The sequence below is a fragment of the Hippocampus guttulatus genome, chromosome 12 (genome assembly GCF_054856545.1).
Source record: "Hippocampus guttulatus isolate MCC_2025c chromosome 12, RoL_Hgut_1.0, whole genome shotgun sequence".
NCBI classification, from domain to species: Eukaryota; Metazoa; Chordata; class Actinopteri; order Syngnathiformes; family Syngnathidae; genus Hippocampus; species Hippocampus guttulatus.
In genome coordinates, this window is record NC_141272.1 from 6,167,831 (window position 1) to 6,183,045 (window position 15,215).

At 42.0% G+C, this 15,215-nt stretch overlaps 1 pseudogene across 2 annotated transcripts; it reads right to left on the reverse strand.

Annotated features, from left to right (window-relative positions):
• Nucleotides 1–943: 943 nt before the first annotated feature.
• Nucleotides 944–14,071, reverse strand: LOC147197102 (protein TUNAR pseudogene; annotated as a pseudogene). Of its 2 annotated transcripts, XR_015102496.1 has the most exons (3): nt 13,938–14,071; nt 11,544–13,461; nt 944–4,768 (listed from the first exon to the last, which is right to left on the reverse strand). The product of XR_015102496.1 is annotated as a protein TUNAR pseudogene, transcript variant X1 (transcript). The 2 variants fall into 2 exon arrangements; XR_015102497.1 differs by lacking the exons at nt 11,544–13,461; nt 13,938–14,071 and adding an exon at nt 7,052–8,715.
• Nucleotides 14,072–15,215: the final 1,144 nt, after the last annotated feature.

Consider the following 15,215-nt stretch of genomic DNA (forward strand, 5'->3'; position numbering starts at 1 on the left):
TGAGGGCATCTCCTCTTAACGCTTAACAGGCAAATGGGACATTATAAATCCGTTTACATGAAACAGATTTCCTGATTTCAGTGACAGTGGCTTGCGGCTCAAAGCTAAAAATGAGCCTCATGCTTGAGCTGGCCATCTAACGAAAGACTAAAAAGCAACTGCAAACTGAAAGAAGACATTGAGCAGAAAACATTAACAGCATAATGTCAGAGTTGCATCGAGGAAAGACACATGAAAGTGTGTTGCTACCCCGAATTTAACTGCAAATTTTGTCAGATCTATGCTTCGAAAGGCTGGTGTGTGTGCGTGTTGTTTGCTTGTGAGATATTGTGTGTGGTTCTGTGAGTGTGTACGTGCGTGCGGGTGTGTGGGAGAAGGGCATTCACCCACATTAGCCAGGTCATTGGCTGTCTCATGGAGTGCCTGAGGATACACTCTAAGTTTATCTGGCTGACTGAGCATGGTTGCACACAACAGCACAGGTCTTCCAAAGTAACGGTACTAGAGGGGGGGCGCTCTGTGGCTAATACTGTTAGTGCATTCATGAAAGCACTGAATTAAGAAGCATCACAGAAGTAATACCTAGAAAGGTATTCGATTATATTAGCCTCATTTTTAATGTTACATTTGTAAAACTCACCTGCCTTGGTTGTGAGGGGCGAGGTGATTTTTCAGGTCAAATGAAAGACAGTCAAACCGCTACGGTCGAACAGATTGCATTCTAGAACACGTTTGATCAAACTGTTTTTTTTATGAATAGAGGGATCATTTTTTTAAGAAACAAGAGGTACCAGCAACAGAAAAGGCTAAATCCCCTCTGAGCGTCCGCTTAGTTCTCGGTCCGTCGAACAGTTTCTGGTCCACAGAACTGAGGCACCTGTCATGATATGTCTCCGGAAGAATCCGGATAAGAATGGATGCCACAAACGCAGACAACGGTCAGTTCAGTAACAAAAATATTTATTTACAAAACGCAGGACCGACAAAGTACAATGAAAGACGCTTGTAACAACCAACCAGGAAAAAAACCAAAACCGCTTGCATAAGGCAAGGAACAAATTAAATATAAATTGCTTGTCGCTCAAAGCACAAGGAAATCCAATACACAAGAATACCAACCAAGAAATAACAAGAACTACTTATATGAAAAATAACAAACACAAAAACGTGGCTAGAAGTTAAAAGGCAAAAAGACGAGAACGTCTAGAACAGGGGTGTCCAAACTCGGCCCTCCGTGATGTTGACATTCTCTGTGATTTTATGGATAAATAAATATATTTTCCGCAGTAGAATAATGTGGCAATTGTAATCATATAATGTGGATACATACATTTGTCTCATAATTATTATAATGCCGTTTTGGGAAAACTTGCCTTGTCTGTTTGACTTTGCCTTCTTGTGTTTCCTTCTGTTCCATCTGTGGCTACGCAAATATGTGTAGTGACCAGAAAAAAGAATATGAGCACCCGGTAGCTCCTTCGTCAGGTGTGTGGTTTAGTACAGTGCTCAATGCTCTTTTTGTTTTATTGTGAAACAAACACTTATCAAAGCCAACTCGTCATCATATCAAATAAATTGTCAAGATATACATCAGAGCGTTGAATATGTAACATTAAAAGTTTGTAATTGCTGTTCCATCGAATCCATCGTATTCATTTTGAAAAAAAATATATAGAGGACACAGTTTGTTTTCATACATAATATAACTTTTATTCATGACTGAGGAAAATCATGGCCACACCTTTAACCAGTTATGAGAAATTCAGAATTATCAGGCTGAATCTCTGGCTGATTTCTTTTTTTTTTTATAGAACTGGAAGTATGAATTTTCTTTTTGAAAAATCAAGAATCTTCCTATTTTCCTTGTGTTTGATTTCATTAAAAGAAATATTGCCTTGCCATGCATACTGGCATTTATTTTTATCCTACAATGACTTGCTCCTCAATATTCATCAGCAATTACACATTTCCAGCACTTTCTTATGCAAAAGCCCCCCCCAGTCTCAGACAGGCTTAGTGCAAGATGCCCTCTCAGGCTGAAAATCAATTCATGGAATGCATCATCAAAAAATTTGAACATTTCATTTCATCCTCGCTGACAGGCTCAGACTCAGAATCAACATTTCTGAATACAGATGCGGAATGTAGAAACAGTATAATGCTAATACTTCAGTCTTGCGCATGCAGTCCAAGGTGCGCGCAGTTGTTTTTCCTGTGGTAACAAACGCGCTTTAAAAATAGGCACCAATATAAACACACAAAAACATTATTTTGACATTGAAAGTGTTCGTGTGTGTGTGTGTGTGTGTGTGTGTGTGTGTGTGTGTGTGTGTGTGTGTGTGTGTGTGTGTGTGTGTGTGTGTGTGCGCATTGATGGGGTGGCTGGGTGTGTGTGGGCACAGCAGATGGCCTGGACCTGTCCTCTGGGCTTTCCTCTTTCATCAACTTTGAGTCTGTAATGTTGAAAATTTTCTCAACCAAATTTGACCAAACAAATTGAACCTGAAATCCATGCAGAAAATAAGAGTCATAGATTCCTAATATACTTAAATTGCAGACCTGGAAACAATGAGTGAGAGTCATTAAAAAAAAATTAAAAAATCATTAAGTATCAGAGAAATGTTAGTAAATAATTCTGAATATTTTGGTCATGTAAACATTGGTAATAAGAGCATCACAGCAATTGCTGTTATTTTATTGTTGTTCTTCTAAGCTTGTGAGAGGTCTTCAGAATTAACCATGGCTTAATCATCCATCACTCAAAGTAGTAGGGATAAACATTGAAATTTTTGAATGTGAAAATGCTCAGGTTCACAAGGAAAATATTTAATTTTGAAAAAATATACGTACATATACATTTTTTTTAGTCTTTAAAAAGTCACATTGGTAAGAACTTGGCTTTTGCTGGTTAAATACTTTATGTATTAGCTTTTCACAATTCAAGAGGGCAGTTTTTGTGATATATGATACGATCCAGTGGCTTTACTGTTGCAACTTTAATTTGTTAGTATCTAGATGTTTGCATCCTAATGCTCTTGTTTTCATATAACGTACGATGATCGCAATGTAGCAAACAGTCAAACACAAATGTACAGCATAAAATAACACAGTGGATTACGAAAAATTGACCCCTCGAGAATAATGAATAAGCGTTAAAATGTCAACATGATAATTGTCAAGTTATGATCCTACTAAGGATGTTTAACATCGTTGCTCCTTTGCAAACATTCTGCACCTTTAAGTCGTGTTGCAGAATCACACGATCTTGATTTGTGTGACATTGTTTCATTTTCAAACGCTCCCACCGCTGACAGTCCTCCGTGACTGCCTTAGAGCTCCAAACAAAGCGGCATGGCAACAGGAAATAAACCATTACTCTCTGACACTGAGCATCCGTAGTGGGATCTTTGCTCTTACGATGAGGCGCTGCGCACGGTGACTTGTCAACAACCTCTTGTTCCATCTTGCTGTGTTTTATCATTTAAACATAAACAGGCATATAGTGCAAAAAAAACAAAACAAAACATGAATTCAGTTACGTCTGTCAACTTGTTTCGAGCATCGCTAAGGTCACGGCGAAGCAAGCGCAAGCAAACGTGTCATGATGTTCCTCTCGATTTTTGCGATTCAACCTGAAGGGTGCAAAACTTCAGTCAAAATGTCCGATACGTATCGAGGATATGAATACCTAATTTTGAGATACATATAATGTAGATATGAAATCCAGTATTTGCTGAAGTATATATACACGTTTACAGGATATATGCCTTGTGCACAGGAATCACATGTGCTAATAGTGTGTTTTGAATAAGCAGTTTCTCAAATGGATGTGTATATGTAGACAAAGGCAAGCAGCAAGAGATTGAGCATGATGCCGATGACCCCGAGCACTGCCAGGAATCTCTCCTCTGGTGTGCTCAGGTGTGGACACGATAGATCCATGGAAATGTTTGTTGTTGTTTTTTTTAATGCCGCTCACGACAGCAACTGATATTATGCGTTCATTTACAACTTTGAAGGCGAGGCACAAAGGTCCGTCCGTCGATAGTTCTTAGCGGCCGTTTAGTTAGTCTGCTTACATCTGTTTGGTTCTTCTGGGTGAATATTCATCTGGCAGTGAAACAAAAGCTCACCGTATGAACGCAAACACTCACATGAGCTACTTTTTACAGTCTCGTGTGGGGAAAAAAACAGCACAGTAAAACCCACCATTGGATCAAATCCCAATTACATAGAATTGCCGAGTCATGACTACGACGGGCAGTCAGTGTCGGCAATGAGGCTCTCTCGAGATGACAAGCTCGATATGCGAAGGAAGATGTCTCGTGGAACACCTCGCTGTCGGGACATTTGGCAGTAGTCTTCAGTAACTCGGCAAGGACTTTTCTTCCAGCCGTGAATTGATACACTCACAGTTGGCCACAATTCAGCTGTACACACTACCAAGGATCCTTCTGTCGTAGCGCATCCTGATCTGACCCTCCAAGCACATCAATACTTGAAGAGAAGTACGGCGGAAGGGACGTCGGGTGGACACCAGTCGTTCTTGTTCAAATCTGTCTGAAGGTCTTAAGTGACAGAGGTGTAGATGTAGACGAATATGACCACTAAAAGATTAAGAACGGTTCCGATGATGCCCAGCACCGCTAAAATACGCTCCTCTCGATCGTTCGTTGAGTCGTCCTCTCTTGCGTGACTGCTGCAGATATAGTGGCTGCCGGTGATCATGGTTACCATCACAGAACGCCACCGCCACCGGGTGCCACGCCTGGATGAGACATAGCAAACATTCAGCTGAGAAATGTATTCAGATGAAATCATTTAGTTCATGTCTAAAAGTGGCAGACAGTCCTATGTTGCATACTCTCATTCATGCACACGGGTATATTTTTGCTCTCAGGACTTTTCCCGCAAAGTATTTCTTGAAAACAAGTGACTGCTTTAGACAGCTTTCAGCACAAGGTGCGTCAATCCGTTTTGTTCACAGGCATCACTGTGTTGTGACACGTGTACCTTTAAGTATTTAAAATCGCTCAGATGGAAAGACTCATGTCCAAAAGTAGACATGAGTGCATATTTTCAATAAAAACCTGATACTTGAAATTCTTTTGACTGGTTAATAAAATGACCTTATCTGCGATCTGCTGTGTACAGTAGAATCTTCAGCGTACGTAGCTCAACGAGTGAAAACAACGGTCCTCACAAGGGTCGCATGTGTGCTGGAGTCGACCTGAGCAAGAGGCGGGGAACACCCTCAACTGATCGCCGGCCAATCGCAGGGCACAAAAAAATGTTTCATGATTGTGCGTACGGTGAATACGATGTATCCATAGAAACGTGTTCTAGACTTTCATTCATTTTAATGAACCAAGTGTCGAGCCTGGATAAAACCAAAATATTTTGAGTAGAAAATGGCAAAATTGCACATTATGAATGAAGTTGATTTCAATGTAAATTATCAGTGCAACACTTTGATGACGTTGTGAGCTTTATTGCAAACCAATAATTTTCCTCTCACAGACACGCCAAGATGTATGTAACAACTAATCCATTGCATGATATTACTGGTACATTCATTCCAAATAGGACAAGCCCGCTAAAACATTTCAACAGTATGAAACATAATTTGGTTTGTGGTTTTATGAAATACTTAGATGTGAAAATAAACGGTCAAACTTTTTGTTACTACACCGCTTATTCTCACTATCGTCTCAGACTGCAACTAACGATTATTTTAAGAATCGATTAATATGATGATTATTTTGTCGATTAATGGCGGAATTTATTTTATTAATTTCCATCCCGTTATTGAAAAATAAAATAAAAACTGGGCGTTATTTCCTGTTGACGTTGCAGAAAATGTGCAAACCTTATAATTGATGAAATTCTTGGTTTGGTCCATCACATGACGGAAAAATGGCCGACATTTTGATCATTGCATTCCAATGTAAATGCAGATGCTTGCAAATTATTATTGGTTGTTTTTATTATTTTGAAAACAAAAACATGTTCTGAGAATATTTACTCTTGAGAGGCAGAAATTCAGGGGATACAAACAATTGTAAACGAAACAGGCTGTCTGAACGATGAATCGCTTATCAATATACTTATCGATCAACTTGAGCATTGATTAGTTATTGCACTTCTACTAGGGGCACAGTTGAGCTGGAGCGTGCCCTAAATGTCTTTGGGGAAGAGCTTCAAACTCCACATTGAAAGACGGGAACCCCGGATTTCAACCCCAAACCTGAAGTGGAACTCGGAAGCGTATGTGCGAACCACTTGTCCTCTGTGCCGCCCGCAATGTCTCGAAGGTTCAATGCATTTTCCTTTTTATGTGTTTCTGAGTGACTTTAAATTGCCCTTAGCTGTGTGAGTGAATGTAAATAGGTGTCTGTCGATTGTGATTGACGGGTAATCTGTCTTGGGTGTCACACGCCTCAAGCCTTCGACTGGGATAGGCTGTTGTCCCCCAATCTCCTGCACGGGATAAGCGGTATGAAGGAGAGATGGACGGAAGGGTGGATAGATTTCGATCAAAACCTCCGGCCTTGGAAACATTCTTATATTCCATTGCTCTCTTTCCTTTCTCTCCTTTTTCCTCCGTCAGTAAGCCTTTGGGGTGATGGGAGATCAGTTTTGCATCTGTTCAAGAAATTAACACAACTGGATTGTGATGAGAGAATCGTGGGGTTTTCGGAGATAGTTTCGGCGTGAAATGGAGGAAAGGAGATTCAAGAGCATAAAGTGAGAGCATGTGTGTCGGCTGAGATGAGAATGACTGCTTGGCACAGAAAGGCAGTCTCTATTGAGCTGCCCCATCAGTTCAATTGCCTCGCCCGGTTCTGTCAATCATTCAGCCACTACCGATACGCTTATTGACGAATACAAACTTTTTTCAGACCGTGTGTACGATTACAAGGCAAGTCACGTTCCTGCTGTTATGCAAATACAAAGCTATCAAGCTCAAACACGCCAACATGTTACATGAAATGATGCTCCAGAAACACACACACAAATGATTTTTAAATGAGAAATTACAGCTACCCACCTTCGTTTCCAATGAGTGCAGGGAGACTTTTATTTATTGACTGCCTTCTCTGATCTCCTCCGTTTACTCAGACAGAAGTCGTAAGTTGTTTACTCAGTTGTTCCTTCCCTTCTCACTTTAGGCTTTTAATAGCTAGCCACCAGTGTCAGGTTCAGGAACTGATCCAGTTTTCTCTTTGGGTCAGAGGCAACACATACCAGCACCTTGGTTCATCAGAATCATTTGTCCATACTTTTGGAATATTTTAAATAAAAATAACATTTGGGTTTTCTCCGGGTGCTCCGGTTTCCACATTCCAAAAACATGCATGGCAGGCGGATTGAACACTCTAAATTGTCCCTAGGTGTGAGTGTGGGCGTTCATGGTTGTTTGTCTCTGTGTGCCCTGCGATTGGCTGGCAACCAATTCGGGGTGTCCCCCACCTACTGCCCGAAGTCAGCTGTGATAGGCTCCAGCACCCCCCGCGACCCTAGTGAGGATAAAGCGATTCGGAAGATGAATGAATAACATTTGGCACTATGCATTCATTTTGAAGATTACATCATGCATGTGCATAAATTATACTTTCATGAAAAACACCACGCAGTTGATTAGTAGCTTTTCATTTTTTTTCAACACTTTTGATTAACATTGCAAAACATTAGACTGCCTTGTGGTAACCTTTCAGCATAGCTGTTGCACAGACAATTATTTGAAATGTAAAGACCAACTTTGTATGTTTGGTTAATTTATGTTTGGTCCACTTGAATTGATTTAGTGAGATTGCTGAAGGACGATACAAATTTCAGCATAACACAAGCCTCAATATTCAACAGCTGAACCTTTCCCTTTTTGTTTTTCTTCACTTAAGGGTGCTTTTACAGTACAGTTCCCTCGCTGTGGCCTGATTCCTTTGGTAGGCTTGTAACTTTGACACGATTGCAACTGGTTTCTTTGGCGTTTCTTCACACAGTCAAATCAAAGCGAACCAAGATGTGCAGGGGTTAAAACGGAGCAAAGGTGTGGAGTAAAGACAAGGAAAAGCATTGTCTTTTGATGCAGTTCAGTCACTCAGCAGTGTAATTTACTTATTTCCAACCCAATTACAAAATGTGCAGCGCACGTCTTAAAGTCATCGGAAGAAGGAGTTCACTGATTAAAAAAAAGGAAAAAAATCACAGAAAATTGTCAGGAGTGATATAAAGCATCAGCAAGAGCATTCATTGTGCCTTGATAAAAACACTTCGTGTGTGTGTGTGTGTGTGTGTGTGTGTGTATGCATGTTTATTAAATACAGTATGTGTAAAATGGGGTGAGTCAATGCACTTACTTCCGATTGATTAATTTTCAAAGATGTTTAGCCCGCTACTCCAAATAAATCATTCTCAATGAATTATTTTCCAAGAACAAGCTCTCAGTCATGTTGTACACTCCCTCATCCCGCTCCACCACCCTCCCTCTTCAAGATCACACATCTTAATGAGCAGAAGCTGCTCAAGCATGAAGTCAACTCAAGTCCATATTTGAATGCAACCCTTCCATTTCATAATTGTAACATATTACCATGTCATTAAAGCACAGCCATACACAACAGACAGAAGACAACTAGAATGCGACGGTCTTATTAACTCATTCACTCCCAAAGACGTTTTTAAACGTCTTTTCAGACTTGGTCTAGAATTGGATGATACTGAATGAGTTAATGTTTTGGGGATGATCGGTTCTGCTTTAAATGGCTATTATTTGAAACACTGGCACATTTCAAGGTAAACGAATCTCAAATACCCAATTTATGCTGACAGACTAACCGTGCAACAAAGTAAAAAAAATGCTCTTGCTATTCATTGTGAACACATTTACTTTGTGAAGGAAACCAGATATCTTCCACGTAAGGTGGTAACTCATTTCCTCTCCGGGAGAGCCAGCCGTCCTCAAAGAGCGTTGGCCTATTTTTGGGAGTTGCTGACACCAATCATATTTCAATGGGATGAGGACGACCACACATGCGCCTTCTCATCTCCAATTAAGAGAATGTGTTCATGAACTCCCCAAACTAGTAACCTTGTGACAATTGATAGTCCGAACACCCACTGAGAATATGTCGGAAGTGATGCTGAGCATACAGACATGGCTCTCTTCTTGATTAAAGAGCGTGACAATAGCTTATTCCAGCATCCGCATCAGTCATGCACCCTTATCAGCCTATGACAATGAGATATTTCCAGCAACTACACTGAAAAAAAAATTATATTTCATCAAGTGGTTGCACAAAATCAAATAATCTGGATCCCCCATTTATTTTTTTACATAGTTGTATAAGTGACTTAAAAATGTATCGGTATCCACATGATTTGTTTTCATGCAAATACTTGTATGCAGATGGGGTAATGAACCACCTGTGTGTGCATATATATATATATATATATATATATATGCGCACACACACACACAGGGAAGGTCCAACTATAGCCTCGGGGGCTGATCCGGTTGGATTCATCATGATGCCAGCGTCAACATCGTAAGCCATTGCTACAGAGTGGCCGTATATCCAACGCACGATCTCTGGTGCTGAAAACGGATGTCTACAACTGGCTGAGGTGTTTTATTTCTCAGGGAAACTTGGTTTAACCTGAGGAAATTGGATGCTCGAATGCAGCTAAAAACCGGGAGGCGCATACGCAGACCAACGAACCTGAATTTGATGTAAATCCTTCAAATTAAAGAGGAAAGTCTGCAATTAAAGCACAATATGTTTGTTTCAGTTGAAATCCAGCGTGATGGTCGTTAAGAGTCAAAAAGCGGACTATTGCGTGTGTTCATGTCCCATGAATGAAGAGATGAAGATGTTTACGCAGGAGCTGAGCTCATTCCCACATAATTATCATCAGGTAGAGAGCAACAATACACATAATCATTGCTCAGTGTGATCGATGACAGAAAGTCATCAATGCAAACTGTGAAAGCTTTAGTGCTTTGCCGCATTTACAATACTGTTCAGTCCGCGCTGGAATCAATGATCCGCTGACAAAACGCATAACGACTGCTTTTGATTGTTTTTGCTTCAGAGGCATCCGCACACCAAATAGGGCATCCATACATATAAGAAGAAAAGAAACATTTTATTTGCAAATTCTTGTTATCTTCTTGTTGGGCAGCGACAATGACGCAGAGAGTGATGGTGTGGGGACCGTCTCCATATGACACTTTGAACGTTCCGCATTCTCATTATGAGCACGTCAAGCCAACGCTGCGAGAGTACGAGGCCAGCGGCCATGAAGAGACTGTCACTTCTCCTCAACCACAGCTCAGCTCCCCTCGCCCCCCCCCCCCATTTTGTGTGTGTGTGTGTGTATATGCTGTATGTTGTTACAGTGTGAGTCTGCAAGAGTTCATGAGAGGATGAACAAGCATGACAGAGTGAACGTACATATATGAACTGTATGGTTTCAGCAAAAGAAGGAGATCACGTATCTACCGTATTTGAGGGATGGGGTGTTTATTTTCAACCGGTCCATTGCTACCAGTTCTTCAAGCTGAAGAACGAGAAACTCTTAACTTCGACATCTTTGATGAGCCAAAATTGACCGAATAGACACAAAGTCCAAGGGCAATTACGTCAATGGCACAATGGATTGAAACACATCGCCTGGATCAACTGTAATGCTAAAAGCCACTGTGGCCATCTTTCAGGAATAATACGTGTCCGTGTGTCGAGTTGCTAATGTTGTTGGGAAAGTGAAACCAACAATACGCTGGCACCTTTGTTGTAGCCGGTGTTGCGATACGATATATCAGGTACACACCAATGACAATGAATAGCTACACTTCCATTTGTCATGTTTCGGTTTGTGACCAACAGGTGGCGCTGTGGGGCTTTTCCCTGCAGCTGCACACCTCTTGATCGTTAGGTAATTAGTGGCTTTAAAAGGACTCCCGGCTGACTACTCATGGTCGGGTCATTGTTGCTCTTTGCTGCTGTCAAGTTTAGGTCATGTTTTTGGTCATGTTTCTGTTATTGATCGTTTTGAGCTTCAGTCATGGGTTTTTGTTTGATACTTTGGACTTTGTTTGTTTTGGATTTAGTTTTCTGTGTTTTATCAATACACTTTTTCAAATACACCCTGCTCCTCTCTCCTGCCTGCTTTTTGGGGTCCTCCACCACCTTGCTTCGTGACACCATTGATATCGCTGCCACTGGAGCGCTAACAATGTAAAATGATTCCTTTTTTTTTTTTTAACCACATTTTAATCACGCGTCATGGATGTACATGTTCAAATTAAGTCATTCCAAAGAACAATTTTTTTTCTTTTGGGTGGACCTCATACTGAGAAGTGTTTTCAATATTTTGTCTGCTTTATTTAGTGATCAGTGATCGGAAAAATATTACAATTGCCTCTGAGCAGGATGGACAGCTGTGCGCTGCAACAAGCCACAACATCAGTTGTGAATTAATGTAACATTTCTGGCAGCATTCAGCATATGACACACACACACACACAAATGTGTACTCACCACACATTGCACCTGGGGCAAACAGAAACTCTTTTCTTTCTTCTGTTTACCCGAGCATGATGTCAATTTTTTCCCATCCTTTCGCCTGTTGGTTTCTTTCTCCTTCCTATTCTCTTCCTCCCAGTGCCCCCGCTCACCACCGCTGTTCAAGTCCCGCTCTGTTGCTAGTAGGCACAATCCAGGCAACACATGCAGCTCTAAGTGACTTGGGGGCAGGGTGGGGATGGGAGGGGGGGGTGTTCAGACACAGCGGGCTGCAAAGCTTGGCTGGCACACGCAGGTCTACACCATCATTCAAAGCATGTTTAGCAGAGCTCTTCGATAGTCCTTGCACCAACGTTCACCAACACCAAGCTGGTTTTTTCAAGGCTTCGGGATGAGTGACAGTTTGCTGTCCTGCTTTCTTGTTTGAGGAATTAGATATGCTCAGAGCCTTGATGACAGAAAGACCCATCAAAACTGAAAGTGATCCATCATGAGTGATTATTCAGTCATGGAAGAAGAAAAAAAAAGCAACATTCTAAATCCTCCGGTTGCTGTGCGTCAAAAAAAAAAGTGCTGTGCTTCCTAAAGCTTGATAAGCAGTCCAACTCTGGATAGATTTCGAAAATCAGCCCATTTTTCAGAGCAAGTCAGAAAGGTTATGGTCAGTTCAAGAAGAAATGAAAAATTAGGTATCTGCCAGCAATTGGTAACTCCGAGTTGATTTCAAAGCAGTTTATAGAAAATGCAGTTGTCTTTGTAAGCCAAGAATAGATTCAAGTCAATATAGAATAGATATGGCTGCAGTCTCCATGTAATTTTAATGTGTATTTCCTCCCTCTTGATAGTCACAGCTTCAGGTCTGCTGCCAGTCGTCATTCCCCTCTCCTCATGCCTGGCCGAACCCCTCCAAGAAGCCGCGTCCCGGCGAGCACGACGTGGTCCCGTCTCAATTTGCTGCAAGATGTCAGCATAACCTGACACACTTGCCAACTTGTCTCATGTAAAAATCCCACATGATGAAAGCAGTTTTCTTTTCCCTCTGTGGAGGAGGACGCAAGTTGTTTTCAGAGTGGCCCGTCAGCATGAATATTTAACCGGAATCTCTTGCTGTGTCGTTGTCACAGTTCATGTTTCCGTGTTGTCCTCGGCGTGGTGCACAGAATGACATGTTTTCTCATCTGCAGCTTTTCTTAGTCTTTAACGTCTGTTTCCTGCCGGGACATGTTCTCTGTGTCGCATGATTTGTTCCGCTTATGTCACATTTTGGGTGGTAGGAGACCCTCCCATATACAATCATCCAGTCTCTCCTTAGAGGAAAACAGCCAGTCCCAAATACCGTTTAGCCCATTCTGTCCATTGCAGTCCGCTTTCCAGTGTCCATCGGGCAGCAAATCTTCTGTGACCCTTCCCGTCACTTTCACAACTCTGGTCCACCTCTCACCTTCCTCACCCTCCAGCAAGGTGATTCACTTGGCCCACTGTCTAAAAGTCACTGGCTCTCGCTTGCGTCCTCCTTCCTCATCCCTGTCCGAAGACCGTTCACGTCTTTCAAGGTCCGCTCTCTTTCTTTAACTGTGTCTCTCTCATTTTGCCTCGATCTCACTCTAGCCCCCTCCTGCATACAAAACACACAGTATTCGAGCTGCTGTGAGTCATACTGATCTCTCCTCCCTTTTTCTTCCAGGAGCTAATAACTGCCCATTTTTAAGGTCTCCTCCCAAGAACTTGCCCGCAATTGTCAGGATGTATTTTATTCATCCCACGAGCCACAATGATGTCTTTGCATCCGTCCGAACCAGACGGATTGAGTATATTTCTCTCTGTCTTTGTGTTTTTAAGCCCGTCGGGTACATTATAAGTGGTCTCCTCCTCTCTAGTCCACTCTTGGAGTGTGTGTTCAGTAGTACAAGTATTCCTTCAGTGCCGCTTCACTCTTAGGGAAAACAGAAGAAGAAGATAGAGCAGTGAGCAGCGCTCGATGAACAGCGCAGCAGAGAAACTCAAAATATATTAGAGTTGAAGGATGTGGAGATGAATAAAAGAAAAGAGAGTGATGCCCTCGGGATCTGTGGAAGTGACTGAGAGAGGAGGGCGAATTCAAGGGTGCAGGAGGCATGCTCATGTGGGTGGAATGTTGAGGAGATTGTAAAATGGATATGAAGAGAAGAGAGAGGGGGAGCTTTCCTGCCAGCAGAAGGAGAGCGATGGATAGATCTGTGAGGTTAGATGAGAGAGGGAGAGATGAAGACATATGCAAAGACTTACGGATGGATGGCTACAAGTCTGGATAAGTTGACTGCTTTTCTTACATCCAAGCAAATCCATAAAATACCCAATCAGGTTTTTATGAGTCAAAAGTATTGACATGTTTTTTTTTTGGGGGGGGGATAAATGTATTGAATATTTTACCTGAATATGAGTCCTGTCATGCTCTCTGTCCTCATAGCTTGTCCTCATCCTGCTGTCTGCTCTTGCAGCGCCAGTCTGTGCTATCTCTGAAATGCAGCATCCCTCTTCCTGCCTCCGCTGCCCACCCTCCTCTCGACATCTCTTCCTCTCTCACTTTCAACCCCACACATCTCATATTTGCCCCGCTCCGCCTTTATTTTCTCTCCTCTCCATCCGTCCGTCCTCCGTCACCTTTTATTTGTCTTTCCTGTAACCACTGTCCCTCTTGGATCACAACACAGCCTCAACCGGTCTATATACACCCTTTTGCCCGCCTTTTGGGCTTGATCATTCCACCCGCCCTTTCCTGCAAGCGAGGAAGCTTCTAGAACAGCGGCGGCAGGCTCTAAAAGTGGAAAGCTTTCTGAACATGTGAACACCATTCACAATCCTGACACATGAATTAAACACTCCCAATACATTCACATTGTAGCTTATGCATGACCATGCAGAGTAAACACGAGCTGACTGCCGCGTGCTCCATCTAGCGTTCCAAAACAAATGGAAACGTAGCAAGCGGAGTGTTTGTAACATACCGTATGCATACCCGAGCAACCCTGTGGCAACCAACATCCATAATGAAAGAAGCTTCTCTGCAGCGTGAGACCACAGCTGTAAATCACTGAAAGAATACACTGAGATAAACAGACCCCCCCCCCCACCATGTAGAGCGCCATCATATAACACACACGTGCACAAATACATACGACAGTTCATACTACAGTCCATTTAAAATGGAAATAATGTTTGGCAAAGATTGATGAAATCATTGAACAATTAAGTATTAGCCCCATTTGGGTTCTCTGACCATAAAGTGTGTGTGCCTATGTTTACGGTATGTGTGCATGTGCATGAGTGCTTTTGTATAGTTGCTAGAAATGTGTATTTCCATGTGTTTGTTCGAACGCTCCCACTAGCCTCAAGCATCACCCAATACTACCATCTGTGCAGCCAGTCAACCAGTGTGTGTGTGTGTGTGTGTGTGTGTGTGTGTGTGTGTGTGTGTGCGCGACTGTGCGCGCACATTTGTGAGGGTGGAAGGGGGGTTGTTCAGGTTTAATCTAATTTGTATGAGCAAAGGATGATTGATCACCCTCTTGCAATCAGGTGGTTCGCTTTAAAGTGTAGTGGATGTAAAAGAAAAAGTGTACAGTGCATATCAATGTTTGAATGTAAGCTTTTATGTGGCGAGTAAAAAATTTTTTACATTTTTTTTTGCACCATGAATGGGACCTATAA